This window comes from Triturus cristatus, chromosome 4_2 (genome assembly GCF_964204655.1).
Source record: "Triturus cristatus chromosome 4_2, aTriCri1.1, whole genome shotgun sequence".
Taxonomy (NCBI): domain Eukaryota; kingdom Metazoa; phylum Chordata; class Amphibia; order Caudata; family Salamandridae; genus Triturus; species Triturus cristatus.
In genome coordinates, this window is record NC_140586.1 from 962,005,061 (window position 1) to 962,019,755 (window position 14,695).

Here is a 14,695-nt window from a genome sequence, read left to right on the forward strand (position 1 = left end):
CCCTGCTGTTCCCATCCTTTCCTTCCCCCGCTTGACCATCCCGCTCTCCTGTGCTTTAACAGCATTCAGGGTTGGGGCTGTCGAGAGGTGGACCCCCTTTGGCATCGATCCGCTCCCGAGGAATCTTTGAGGCAACACCCAGAACCCCTATCCGACTAGCATCAGTGTCTCATTCGTTCTCCGTATCATCTCGAAGCTACCAATGATTAGACAACCCAGAACAAGCGACTTAGAGTACTCTCAGGAATGGTGGGAATCAGAAACACCTTTTCGTTATTATTCTCATATCAGTCCACAACAAGAGTAATCAGAGACACATTATAGTTTAAAATGTTTATTTTTAACTACGTGCCCTAAGATGCAGTACTTTGGCTAACATAAGCAGACAAATGATTAAAAATAAAACCATCAGCATTGTTACAATACCAAATAAAATGAAGGGAGAAATCATGTTATATATGATAGTGGATTATAGTCACCCTCCCTTCATAACAAAGCTAGTATTATTAAACTAATAGAAGGTCTCTAGGTTTGAATGGGGAACCCCATACCGTAAAGATCAGCATAGGTGAATCACATCACAGGATCAGCTCTGCTCTGTGTCTGGAAAAAGTTTTCTCCAAAATGTCTGAATCATGCATGCAAAATGCAATATTAAAGGCACTTGAGTTTCAGATATTTGCAGCTGTGTGCGTGTTATGTATAGAGTGTGGGTCGATCAACATGAATTCAAAAGCGTACATTGTTATTTGACCCTGACGGCTTCTGCACACAGTGTTCAGTCCAAGGTCACGGTGCACGTCTAGGGATGTGAACAACAGACCTTTCTCTTGTGAAGAAAAAGCAAGCAAGCAGATTTTCTTATAATAACAGCTACCTGCAGTGTCGTGTGCAAAAGCAGCAAAAGTGGCAAGATGGCGTTTTAAATCTAAGACACTTATGCTAACATAGCAATGTGTGTACCTGGAACTCCGTCTCCACTACAAGGCCATATCACTGTATGCTGATGATGCATTTGTGTACCTCAGGAACGTGCAGCCGTATCTACCGCAGGTGATGGAGGTTCTAGATGATTTTGGTAGGGCTTCTGGACTGAGGCTAAATTGGACCAAATCCAGCTTATATCCCATGCGCAAACTCACAACTTAGAACAGGAAGTGCAGCCCCAATTAGCACGGGGTGGCACCATGACATCTTCAGGTATTTAGCGGTGAACTTACCACACCGATGAAGAACTTATACAGGGCAACTTAGGTGATGTCCAATGTTTGCAGCTCCCTGTCGTTTTGGGGCTCGCTGCCACTATCGACCCATGGGTAGAGTGGAGTTGCAAAAATGCTGTTAATACATTTATACTGCTTCTTGACCCACCCCCCCACTTTACTCGCCCCGGCGCTTCTTCAGGAAATTGAACTCTGTTTCTTTTCTTTTGGACTTAATCTGGGGAGCGGGTCACAAGAGAGTCGCGCTTCGCAAACTATACTCTACCTTGGAAAGGGATGGAGGGATGTACATATAAAAGACTAATAAAGAACTACAAACTACTGTGTGACTTGGAAGCCTATTATTTCTCAATACAGCCCTTGTTTGTGATCTGGTTACAGTTCTCACATTATCATCCGCACTAGAAGAAATGGGAGCCTGGGGTGTCTGATCATAGATACTCATTTACATACAAAGGGGGGTGAAAGCCTGCTCACAAAGCACAACACAACTTGTTTATGTAAAAGTTTATACATTGCACAGGGAGTGTGATTCAGGTAACAGTGTGAGTGTTGTATGACAGGAGCGGGCAGTCTTAGTTGCTGAGACATGAATGTCTGAAGGGTGCATCTTTAGCTCTTTCAACTGTTTGAGAGTGTGGCAGTCTCAAATTCGGGGGGCACAGATACCAACAGCTTCCCTCATAATCTTTGCTTTTTGCATCTACAGTTGGTGCAGATGCCACCTAAGAGAGTAACCTTTCCAGCTAGGCAGTGTGCTTTCTGGAGTCAGCCTGCTTTGATTTTCCCAAACTTTGGTCAGCAAAGGTAAATGTGTCTTCAACTAAAGTGTTCTTAGGTCGCTTTTGGTAACGTGGCTTGAGCAGTATGGCCTAAGGCACGCTCGAAGGTAAAGCAAAATAGTGGAAGTCACAAATTTCAATACAGTTTATTAAAAATAGACAAGGAACTTTAAGATTTAAACCAAGTTTAGATAAAAAAGAATATGTAATAATTATTCAGAAGCAAAATCTAAAGGAGGGCTGTGATTAAAGGATTATTAATTAGCAAAAACACCTGTCAAAACCAAACAAAAAGGTAAATGAATAAAATAAAAGCTGTTCCACTGAATCAATCAGGAAGTCACATACAAAACTGTATCTGACTTCGCTAGCTATGCTCGAGGAGACAAAGGTAAGTTTAGTCTCTGGAGATGATCAGCAATTGAATTTGATGCGAGGTTTTTAGCTGAATCAGTCGTAGAAGGTGATGAGCTGCACAGAAGTGGCTTGAAGTACAAAATTTCCGCAGAGTAGAGTTTGGTCATCAATTTGAACCTGAATCTACGGCCATCAAAATCTAGGAAACTTTAGGCAGTTACACACAGCTGCGATCATCCCATTCACTCTAATAAAAGCCCAAGTGCCCGCATCCACTTGAGCGTTACCACAAAAATGGAATACTCAGGTCGAGATGGATGCCTCGAGGGCTATTCACAAAGGTATCTTACACCTGTGAGTAATCTATACGTGCAAGAAAGCTCTTAGAGTAACTTTGCTACTTTTAGCTATCCACCATTACATTAAAGTTACTCAAGTGTGGACTTGCACGTCTGCACACCCTTAAATAGATGTGGAGCAAAATGTACAAATGTAACTTACTGAAGCAAAAATGAACTATGGGCGGTGCTACATAAATGCAGCACCACGCATAGCCGAGCACTGGTAATGCCTTCTAAAACTGCATTTAAATCCAAACGATTGTTACAAAATTACCTATATTTTAAAATTAATTATTTCATGATAAAATTTGTTAACCTTTTAATAAATAAAATGTTTTAACTATTAAATAAATAATTTCAATTAATTCTATCCATAACTTTTTGTAAGGCAGTTCCGCCTCTGAACAGAGTTGCGAAAGGAAATTTAGTAATTATGAGTACATAATAGAAAAAACAAGGATTTTAGTTTAGATGGGATTTTTCATACAAACCTTTGAAAAAACATGTTTCAAATAATTAAATTTCAAGTTTGTATGGTCTGACCACTATATGGTGACCTTCTCTGTTACCATTAGCTGTCCACCGAATATTTTCTCTAATTCTACAGAATCTAGACTATCTAGAAATTGGAATAATTTGGACTTTAAGAAACTTAATTCATGTCTTGAGAATTCTAGACCTTTTTCGGAAGTTACTAGTATTGACGCAGCTGATGCTGTTAAAACCTGGTTGGCACATGCTGCCGACGCTTGCATACCGCAGCGTTTGCAAAAACACAACTCTCACCACCCGCCTGCGCCCTGGTTTACAGCTGCTCTAAAAAAAGAAAAAACCATCTGCAAAAACCTCGAGCGCAAATGGCGTATAAAATATGATCTGTGTTCCAAGCAAATTTACAAAGCTGCCTTAACTAAATACCATTCCTTATGCAAAACTGCAAAAGCTGAACATGTCAATCTAACTATCCTTGAGGCACAAAATCGTCCTAAAGCACTTTTTAAGGTAGTACAAAAACTCTCGGGTGCCTTGTGTCAGCCTAAACCACCTTGTCTCGATACCGCTCAGTGCAACTCTTTGGCTGAATTTTTTATCGCCAAAATTGATACCATATATTCTGATTTTGAAAAATCTGTTCCTCCTCCTTTTCCGTCTCACTTACCAGCCTTAACTACATCTTCTGATCGAGTGACTCCAAAGGATAGGTCCTATTTCCCTGCTCAGCTGACCCCCCCACAATACCTAACCTTACGACCCCCTGTGATTCAGGGGTCCTACGAGATACCTGTCCTCCTGCTTCACAGTTGATCGATACTTGGGACCCTCTTAATATCAATACTCTCTCTGATATTATCAGTAAAATTAAATCCGGCTCTCCATTGGATCCTTTTCCCCCTCAAATATTACAAATGTTGGACAATTCGTCCCTTGAACTTATTATGGATCTTCTTAACTCCTCCCTTAGAGAAGCTATAGTACCCCCTGCATGGAAACATGCGATGATAGTGCCTTTGTTAAAAAAGGCCAATGCCGACTCTAGCATTCCATCCAACTTCCGTCCTATTTCACTTCTCCCAGTTTTCTCTAAAATCATGGAAAAGCACATCAACTCTCAACTCTCCTCCCATGTTGAGTCAAGGGGAATTCTAGTCGCCGCTCCTACACGACGGTGTTTGCTACTGCGCTGACGACTCCTGTAAACGGAATTGGAGTTACGTCCTCTACTGAGTAAGTTTACGTCAGTACTTATCCGGTTTTCTAACTGTTGGAATAATACAGATTGGACTGTTCTGAAAAACCAGTGTCTTTGAATCACTTGTCATCGTTTACGCTTGTCCACCGGCCTTTTCATAACATTTCGACAACTCCGGCAAAAATACTCTGAAAAACAGAAGGTCTTTAGTGGTGGAGATTACAGTATACTCTACTACATAGACGACATGCTAGTTTTTAAAGACTTTATATATCGGGAACTCTCTGCATTGCTGTAACTGAATATCTCTGCGCCACTCAGTTCGACAGTTTGAATCTTTGCCTTGAAGAAGCCCATGTTTGGGCGAAACGCGGTGGCTGTGGATGTGACAACATCATTGTAATAAAGAAAAAACCTGAAAAGTTTACTAGTTCTGTGTGTATTATAAAATCTGTTTAGTACCACACTGTATTAGCTAATTCACTCTTGCGTTGCCTCTCATATCTCTTGTTTATCATTATTGTCTATGGTCTTTTAAGCGGCTGGCCATTTGAGGTGGGCAACACACGTATTACTCAAAAGTGACATGTTCAGGCAGTGCATATGTGCTTAACCTAGCTGCTTACTTCTCAAATTTCGAATTCTACACCCATCCCAATCCGGTTTTAGGTCAGGTTTCTTGACGGAATCCACTTTATTGGGGGTCTCTGAAAACATACGATGCCGAGTGGATGGGGGGAAACCGTGGCACTCATTTTGCTTGATCTGAGTGCCGCATTTGACACGGTTTCCCACCCCATTCTTATTAATGCCCTTAGATCATCTGGCATCACCGGCTCAGCCCTCAACTGGTTCGTTAGTTTTTTATCTAACCGTACTTTCCAAGTCTTCTCTTCCTCATCTGCCTCCCAAATTTATACATCGACGTACGGTGTTCTGCAAGGTTCCATCTTGAGCCCCTTGCTCTTTAATTTGTATGTCAGACCTTTGGCTACTATTGCGGAGCAAGCCGGGCTCACTATTTACTCGTACACCGATGATACCCAGGTCATTTATTCTCTTTCTACGGGTTCACATTCCTCCCCCTCTTCCCTCTGCTCAGGACTCAGTAACATCGCTGCTTGGATGCATGATAACAAACTGAAACTGAACGGGGGGAAAACAGAGCTACTTCTGTTTGGCCATAACACCACCTTATGGGGACCCTAACATTGGCCCTCTCAAATGGGCACTTTACCTATTCCATCTAAAACAGCACGCAACCTCGGCGTCATTTTCGACGACCAGTTATCTATGAAAAATCATGTGGTTAAGACTTCTTCCACTTGCATCACTATCATTAAGTGGTTGCGTAAGATCATCTGGATGCTCCCCCAGGATACTCAGAAAACCGTGGTCCAGGCCTTAATCACCTCTAGACTGGACTACGGGAACATTCTTCTCCAGGGAGCTTGTAAAGAGGTGACTCGTAAACTACAGACAGTCCAGAATATGGCAGCGCGACTGCTCTGTAAACTCCCCAATACATCCCCTAGCTCCAACTCTCTACGCACTCTGCATTGGCTCCGCATTGAAAGCCGGACAAAAGTTAAGGCCCTTTGCTTCATGTACAGAATAAATGCTGGTCTGGCCCCACCCTATCTTAACTCCTTGGTACAGCACTACTGTTCCCCCCGTACTCTGCGATCATCTAATCAGCATCTGTTCTCGGTCCCTTGAATCAAAAGATCCAGAATGGGTGGCCGCTCCTTCGCTTGGTTGGCCCCTTCACTCTGGAACTCCCTTCCTCTCCGGTTGCGAACTGAACCCTGCTACCTTAAGTTTCGTAGACAGGTAAAAAACTGGTTATTCAATATGTAACAGCCTTCCTTTCTGACTCTTCCCCTCTCATTTGGTTTCTAGCGCCGGGAAACCTACGGGTAGCTGAGCGCTTTATAAACTTAAATATAATAATAATAATAATAATAAGTTAATAGTGTTGTATCACTTTTATTTGTTATAAAATAAATTTACCTTTATATTTAACATAAAAATATTTTATTTTTTTCAAGTTTGATAAACTTATAAAATGTACCCTACATTTTTTACACAGGGTGAGCTTCACCCAAGTTGAATATATAAAAAATGGTATTCTAAATCCTAAATTAAAAGTTAAGTAATATTTTTATTATGTATTCATAATTATTAATTGTAACAAATGTAATTATACCTTATTAAAAATGAATGTTATATCAGTGTTTAAATGAAAAACCATATGTTTATTAAAATAATAAAAGGTTTTCTTTTGAGATTTTTTTGCAATTGAATTTGTATTTTTTATTTGTAACTAGTTGCAGTTCCAGTGGATGGCCATGTGTGATGTAGGATTTACTCCGGCTCTGAGCAGGAGTACATTTACGACTGTTTTAGGTACATTATGGCTGGAAAGATTTTATAAGTGGGGTTCGTAAATAGAAATGGGCATACTCCTTAGTGGGTGAGTGCCTGTCCTTCCCAAACCGCTCCCTATACTCCTCTTCACTCCTGCCTTAGCCCCTCCCCTTTATTCTTAAGTATTTCATATTTTGCAGGCACTCCCCTCTGTCACTGCCACATTTACTACTAAAAAGTATACTAACAAGTGCGGAATCTCTGCAGTCGGGGCAGACAACTCCACAAAGAAAAAGACAGGAGAGGCAGAATGAATGCACGTAGTTTGTGAATCGCATTTTCTTGTATTTTAGTTGTCCTATTGTAGTTTATGAATAGGCCTGATTATCTGTGAGACTCTCTTTGGTGTATCTGACGAAATTGTAAAGCTGGTGAAACTGTCCTCAGCAGATGGGAAGCAGGTTCCATTTGTAGCAAAAAGGACATGAAAAGAGGCCGCTAAAGTGGATCTTTGTAATACGAGGCTGTGTCCCATTGGAACAGAAGTCATTAGGAAAATCTAGGGTGGTGCCAAGAATAGTTTCCATATGGTTGGCCTCGTCTGTAGTAGTACAAAGACTAGAGAAAGATGGGGTGGTATGTTACTAAGATCAACTACCAGTCATTCCATCACCTTTAGTTTTTCTCGATGATCAGCCCTACGTGGCACAGACATGAACAGATATTGGTCCCATAGAGACCTACGACAAAGGGACTCCTGCTGCAGCTCCCTGGTGAGGCTCATTAAGGCTGGAAACAGTTTGAAGTTACTTGGATTCTAGATCCTAGCGGCGTGGCCTCAAAGTTCAGGATCGAATGGACCTTGTGGGTTGGAGCCATGGATTATAAACATTCAGGAGAAAAAACACACTGAATGGAATGAGGCCACAAATAGTTACTAAGGAATGAAGTTAATTCAAGCATTTCCATCCCTCGCTGTGCGCTTTTCTCAGTAGAGTTTGCAGGACAATCAATGGATTGATGTCTTTGTGGCTGCTTCATCTGAAGGTTTTGCGGTGCTGAAAGCTCCTCCTCAGGATTTACAGTGAGCACCTTTTATTCTCCCACATTGTCTCTCTCATGTAGAGAGGTTGCATTTACAACTGAAGTTTTTGTCACATTCAAAGCACGGATCATTTTCTTTTACGTTGTGGGTTCTCTCTTGTTGAATCAAACTGAATCGCCAGCTGTCGCTTCCCTGGCATTTAGAACAAGGACAAGGTTTTTTCCAGGTAAGTTCTTGCAGGTTGAGCTAGACCAGATTTCCGGCTGAAACTTTTCCAGCATTCAGAGAGCTAATAAGGTTTGTGCCCAGTGGGAGTTCTCTCATGTCTAGTGAGTGTTATTTTATGACTGAAGCTTTTCTGGCTTTCAGAACACTTATACGGTTTGAGCCGAGTATGGATTCTCTCATGTACAGTTAAACCGGATTTGTAATAGAAACTTTTTGGGCATTCAGAGCACTGATACGGTTTATGGCCAGTGTGAGTTATCTCATGTTTAATTAAACTGGATCTCTCATAGAATGTTTTCGGGCATTCAGAGCACTGATACGGTTTATGCCCAGTGTGAGTTCTTTCATGTACAGTAAGGCTGGATTTATGACTGAAGCGTTTCCAGCATTCAGAGCACTGATAAGGTTTTTGTCCAGTGTGAGTTCTCTCGTGTTTAATTAAACTGGATCTGTCATAGAATGTTTTCGGGCATTCAGAGCACTGATACGGTTTATGGCCAGTGTGGGTTCTTTCATGTGCAGTAAGGTGGGCTTTCTGACTGAAGCTTTTCCAGCATTCAGAGCACTGATAAGGTTTTTTTTCAGTGTGAGTTCTCTCGTGTTTAATTAAACTGGATCTCTCATAGAATGTTTTCGGGCATTCAGAGCACTGATACGGTTTATGCCCAGTGTGAGTTCTTTCATGTACAGTAAGGCTGGATTTATGACTGAAGCGTTTCCAGCATTCAGAGCACTGATAAGGTTTTTGCCCAGTGTGAGTTCTTTCATGTCTAGTGAGACTTTTTTTCAATCTGAACGTTTCCCGGCATTCTTTGCATTGATAAGGTTTTTGCCCCGTGTGAGTGCTCTCATGGTGAGTGAGAGCTATTTTCCGACTGAAGCTTTTCTGGCATTCAGAGCACTGATACGGTTTTAGTCCAGTGTGAGTTCTTTCATGTTGAGTGAGACCATATTTATGACTGAAGCTTTTCCAGCATTCAGAGCACTGATAAGGTTTTTGCCCAGTGTGTATGCGCTCGTGTTGAATGAGACTGGCCTTACAACTGAAGCTTTGTTGGCACTCTGAGCACTCATATGGTTTTAGTCCAGTGTGAGTTCCCTCATGACGAGCGAGACCAGATTTCTGACTGAAGCTTTTCCAGCATTCAGAGCACTGATAAGGTTTTTGCCCAGTGTGAGTTCTTTCATGTCTAGTGAGACTTTTTTTTCAATCTGAACGTTTCCCGGCATTCTTTGCATTGATAAGGTTTTTGCCCCGTGTGAGTGCTCTCATGGTGAGTGAGAGCTATTTTCCGACTGAAGCTTTTCTGGCATTCTGAACACTGATACGGTCTGAGCCCAGTATGGATTTTCTCATGTACAGTTAAACCGGAATTGTGATAGAAACATTTTTGCCATTCAGAGCACTGATACAGTTTATACCCAGTGTGGGTTCTTTCATGTACAGAAAGTTTGATTTTCTGACTGAAGCTTTTATAGAATTCAGAGCACTGATAAGGTTTTTGTCCAGTGTGGGTTCTTGTGTGTATAGCGACACTTGATTTGTGACTGAAGCTTTTCCAGAATTCAGAGCACTGATACGGTTTATGCCCAGTGTGCGTCCTTTCATGTACAGTAAGGTCGGATTTTTGACTGAATCTTTTACAGCATTCTGAGCACTGATAAGGTTGTTTCCCAGTGTGAGTGCTCTCATGGCGAGTGAGAGCTATTTTCTGTCTGAAGCTTTTCTGGCATTCAGAGCACTGATAATGTTTTTGTCCAGTGTGGGTTCTTTCATGTACCGTAAGGTGGCATTTCTGACTGAAGCTTTTCCAGCATTCAGAACACTGATGAGGTTTTTGTCCAGTGTGGGTTCTTTCATGCACAGTAAGGGTGGATTTCTGACTGAAGCGTTTCCAGCATTCAGAGCACTGATAATGTTTTTGTCCAGTGTGGGTTCTTTCATGTACCGTAAGGTTGGATTTGCGACTGAAGCCTTTCTGGCATTCAGGGCACTGAAAAGGTTTTTGTCCAGTATCAGTTCTATTATATTTAGTGAGGTGGGATTGATAACTAAAGATGTTCTCCCATTCATTGCACTTATTCGAGTTGTTTGTTTCTCCAAGTTGGGTTTGTTCCTGGATACATGTCATCTTAAGACTGAATTAGATTTCTGATTGTGTACTTGTTTATGTTACAACTGAGTATTAACTTCTAAACTACACTGCAGATGCTCTTCTTAACATATGTATTTAACTAATGATAGTTTTTACCTGGAGATCATTTTCTTACCTTTAAAGGCACCTATCTCACTTGTCTTATAAACTTTCACTGAGGAGCCCTTGTATTTACTAAGAGGCCTCCCATGGATTCATTTTCTCCAAGTTATTCCCGGGTGAATTCTCTCAAGTTTAATTAGTCTCATTTAGTGATTCTAGTTTATCACATTTGATTTAGGAGTTTTAAAAGCACTGATAAGGTCTTTGGGCTTTAGTGTTTGCCTGTTCGGTATGATTGTTCATACAAGTAATGACAGATGATTAGGGCAAGCCAGGGTGGTTTATGAATTATCAATAGCATAACAATGACTCCTTTAATACTTTCTGTGCCAGTCTATACTTTTTTGTTCAGTGGTTAAGACAGGTACATGATCCACTTTGAAGTTGCAGGACACTTCGAAACTACTCGGATCAACCCAAGAGACAGAGTTGGTGGGGGAAAATCTTCCTATATTGGAAATGATAATCCAGCATCTTTGCCGAAACGACATCTGAGAAAGAGTATTTACAATTTGTTTCTTTTAAACAATCTTTTCTTTCCTCTGAAACACAGGAGACGGAGACAAAAGCTTGAGCTTGTGAACCGGGGATATTAGTCTTTTTGACGGTTCTGTCACATCACAACACATCTACGGATGCTGATCTGTTGGGGAGGGTTTGGGTCTCCAAAGCATTTCTCATGAACCATCAAACAGAATTTACAGCACTGAGTTTTCTCAAGTGCCCGGCGTGGGGATCAATTGTGGCCAATATTCTCCTTAATCTCAGTTACTGACACTTGGTAAACATTTATGGTCATTTTCATTTACGGATTTGACAACTTTCACATTCACCAGTTTCTTCCGCTCCAACATCCTCACCATTCCTGCCACATAGAATGTGTTTCTTTTCTGGAGCTCGAGAATGTTTTAACTTTCCTTGAAATAATCCATTTCGTTGTGTTTCACTAAATTTAAACCTTCTTTTTTCTGTTCATGCTTCAGTCACCTGTAGAAATGGAGTCAGAGATTGTAAATGAACACAAAGAAAAATTATTTATGACCGGATAATTTGCACAAGAAAGTATTGACAAAAACAAGCTAGGAAATCAGTTGAGTAGCATTTCTGATAGTGGTGAAACAACTCTGGGACACTGTGTAGATCGGGAGCTTCGGATCACTGGAACTCAAGGACGTGAGAGCAAACGTAATTAATATTTAAGAAAGAAACACAAGTTGCACATATATTGTGGCACAGATTCTCAGAAGCAGCCAACACTATCAATTTACAAATTCTGTGGCAAAGGCTGGCATCACAATGAGATATTCGTAATACTTTTAATGAATTATCAGATGTTATTTACTTCTCTACCCACATAAACTGTTCATCAATTCATTTTCCCAGTTATTTATGAAGGTACATTTTATTGAACAATGGAATTGGCCTTGTTGCACTCAGTGCTTTAAATTAACCCTGGGCGTAGTTTGCGAAGTAGCGCTATGCGTAGCTACGCAAAGTGCACTTCGCACTACGCGAACTACGCGTAGCATTTCGCGAACTGCGTAGTACCCTGTTCACACTGCGCAAGATGCCGTTTTCATTGATTGCACAGTGCGGACAAGCATCCGGCACTGTGCAATTATTGAAAACGGCATCTTGCACAGTGCGAGCTGTAGTTTTCTGCCGCTCGAGTAGATTTTTACTCGAGCGGCAGCTTTCTCAATGCAAACTGGTAGTTTCTCATCGCGAGCGGTCGCGAGCATACGCGACCACTCGCAATGAGGAACCTGACCTCCCCGCGTTGAGAATCTCGCCGGGATGTTTATGATAACTTGATGTTGCTGATCGCGAACGAGGAAAAAGTCTCGCCGGGATGTCATTTTGCTTGCTCGTGGTCACCAACTTGACGTTGAGGACCGCGAGCAAGCAGAAAATGACCGCTGCACTATGCTACGCGTGTTTGCACTGTGCTACGTGCAATTCGTGTAGCGCAAAGCAGCGCAAACTTTGCAAACTACGCGAGCGTAGCGTAGTGCTTTGCCCAGGCTTACTTTAAATGCCACCGTAGACTGAGGCTGTGTCCAGTTAGCTCAGTGGAATTCACTATTTCAAATTTTGCGGATAATATTGGACTTACTTGGTGGTCCAGAACTCATCACGCTCCTCCGACAGGACCTGGGCACTGCAACGCCTGAAAAAGAGAAAAAAACAGCACAACCTTAAAGGAAACCAAAAAGGGTCAAGAAAAGAATAACACAAAACAGAGGAAAGAGAAAAAAAGGCTATCTTCCATTCTCACCACAGGGTCCAGCACAGGAAACTCTGCAGCAGATGCTTGTAAACCCATAACTTACTTCTAACCACAGTGCCCCCAAGGTCATCACCAGGTGCAGCTCCACCGGTCGCACCACCCTAAAGCAAGCCCTGTGTCCACGCATATGTACTGTGTCTTTTGCTTTTAGTAGACAAGATAGAAAAGGATAGGAGAACGCAAAAAGATGGAAGTCAGATCCAGAGAGAAAAGATGCCGAAAGAACAGACCGAGGGAGGATAGTATTATGTGGTGTAGAGGAGGAGACAAATGTGCTAATAGTTAAGGAACTGCTGGGCAAAACTGACCTAAAAAGGAACTGAGAATGATTTGCGCAGCTCAATGCAGGGGAGAGCGTCCCCAATCGCACTCCTTGGATTTGTTCAATAAACTTTAAACCATTGGTAAATGTTTTCAAAGCGCCAATTTTTATTTATCTTCTTTTGTTCTTGTCAATTACTTTCATCATTGACCTTGATAATGTGATATTCACTATATTTTTTGTTTTTGTGCCCAATGCATTTCGGGCCTCGCCTCTTCATCAATCAGGGGCTTAATCTGAAAACATAAAGGCAGATATTCACCACAGTCTACATTCAATATAAATGTGTGGTTGGTATTCAGTTAAAAGAATGGTTTATAACTCGATCAAAGACTGGGTAAATTACTTTCAGATTAAGCCCCTGATGAAGGGCGAGGCCCGAAATGCATTGGGCACAGAAACAAAAAATATAGTGAATATCACATTATCAAGGTCAATGATGAAAGTAATTGACAAGAACAAAAGAAGATAAATAAAAATTGGCGCTTTGAAAACATTTACCAATGGTTTAAAGTTTATTGAACAAATCCAAGGAGTGCGATTGGGGACGCTCTCCCCTGCAGGGAACTGCGCAAATCATTCTCATTAACTTTGTTCCCCAAACTCAGGGGGATAACCAATCACCACCAATCACACCTATACCTTTGAGCATACAGAATAGCCAGGAGTGCGAAGGTCCTTCCTCCATTTGGATCTAAAAAGGAACTGGACTATCACTACACCCCAACATGTTCCAGGAGGAATGTGGCTCCATCAGGTGATTATCAGAAGTTTGATAACAACAAGAATAGTGCAGAGAGGGAGTCAAATGTTAAAGCTGAAGAGACAAAAAAAACAGAGATCAAGAAAGGGAATAGAGAAAGAAGAAACCGGGGAAAAGGAAACTTGGAGTTATAAGAATCCTTACCTGACAGTTATATTATTTTTTGTTCCACCAAGGGTGGCAGCCACGTTGCACTGCCTGGTCATCCCAGAATACCTTGAAAGGAAGTAAAGAAATAGTTGAGCATCAGACGACAATCACACTTCATCCCATCTTCCAAATAACCGTCCTGAACTTCCAAAACAAAAGAATCTCTTGTTCTCTGGAGGCCATTGTCAAGCAACTCTGGTTATGAATAAATACTTTTTTTGGTTCAAGAACCACGATCCCTCGCTGGAAAAGGTCTCTGTGAATATGCAGTGCACCCACAGTCTCAGAGAACAGACCCCAACAACCCAGTCCACGTCTTCATAATGCACATCTTCCCATTTTCAGCCCATGAAACTTGCAAATCAAAACAATCTGGTTCACAAAAGGCATGTTAAAGTCCTTGTACATACTTCTGTGCACCGTTCATAAATCAGTCAACCAGACTCTTAGATTCATACAAACCATGTTCTCGGAGCAACAGCAGTTCAAGCTCAAGCTGGTGCAGAGTTCGAATGCTGAGCAATGGAAGCAGCAAAGCATCAATGTGTTGGCGCTTTTTATTTATAAATTATCTAAAGGTGTAATGCAGCGGGTCAGTGTCTTGTGAGCTCTATAGGGCGGTGACCCAAGGACTAGAATTTGGAATAAATCCTTGCAAGACAAAGCTTAGAACATTGGAATGTTGAAATCTCCACTGAAGACAACGGAGCAGCAGCGGCCTCTAAAACCTGATATAGGCCCGCTGCTCTCAACATTACAATGTCCTAATACACAGCCTCTGCCTCTCTCTTTCCCCTGCCTCTCCAAAATATATGGGTTGGGCAGGAGAAGGCAGAAGATAGAGCCAGCAGCAGGGCACACAGGAGCCTCCCCCCT

The 14,695-nt window shown here is 41.7% G+C and overlaps 1 pseudogene across 1 annotated transcript in view; it reads right to left on the minus strand.

Moving 5' to 3' along the window:
* Nucleotides 1-318: 318 nt before the first annotated feature.
* LOC146839138 (uncharacterized) overlaps nt 319-14,695 on the minus strand; it is a 200,217-nt pseudogene continuing 185,840 nt past the window's right edge. Inside the window, exons 2-4 of the transcript XR_014960787.1 lie at nt 13,814-13,885; nt 12,411-12,464; nt 319-11,281 (exon numbers count right to left, since the gene is read on the minus strand). The product of XR_014960787.1 is annotated as an uncharacterized LOC146839138 (transcript). The remainder of the gene's footprint in view (nt 11,282-12,410; nt 12,465-13,813; nt 13,886-14,695) is intronic.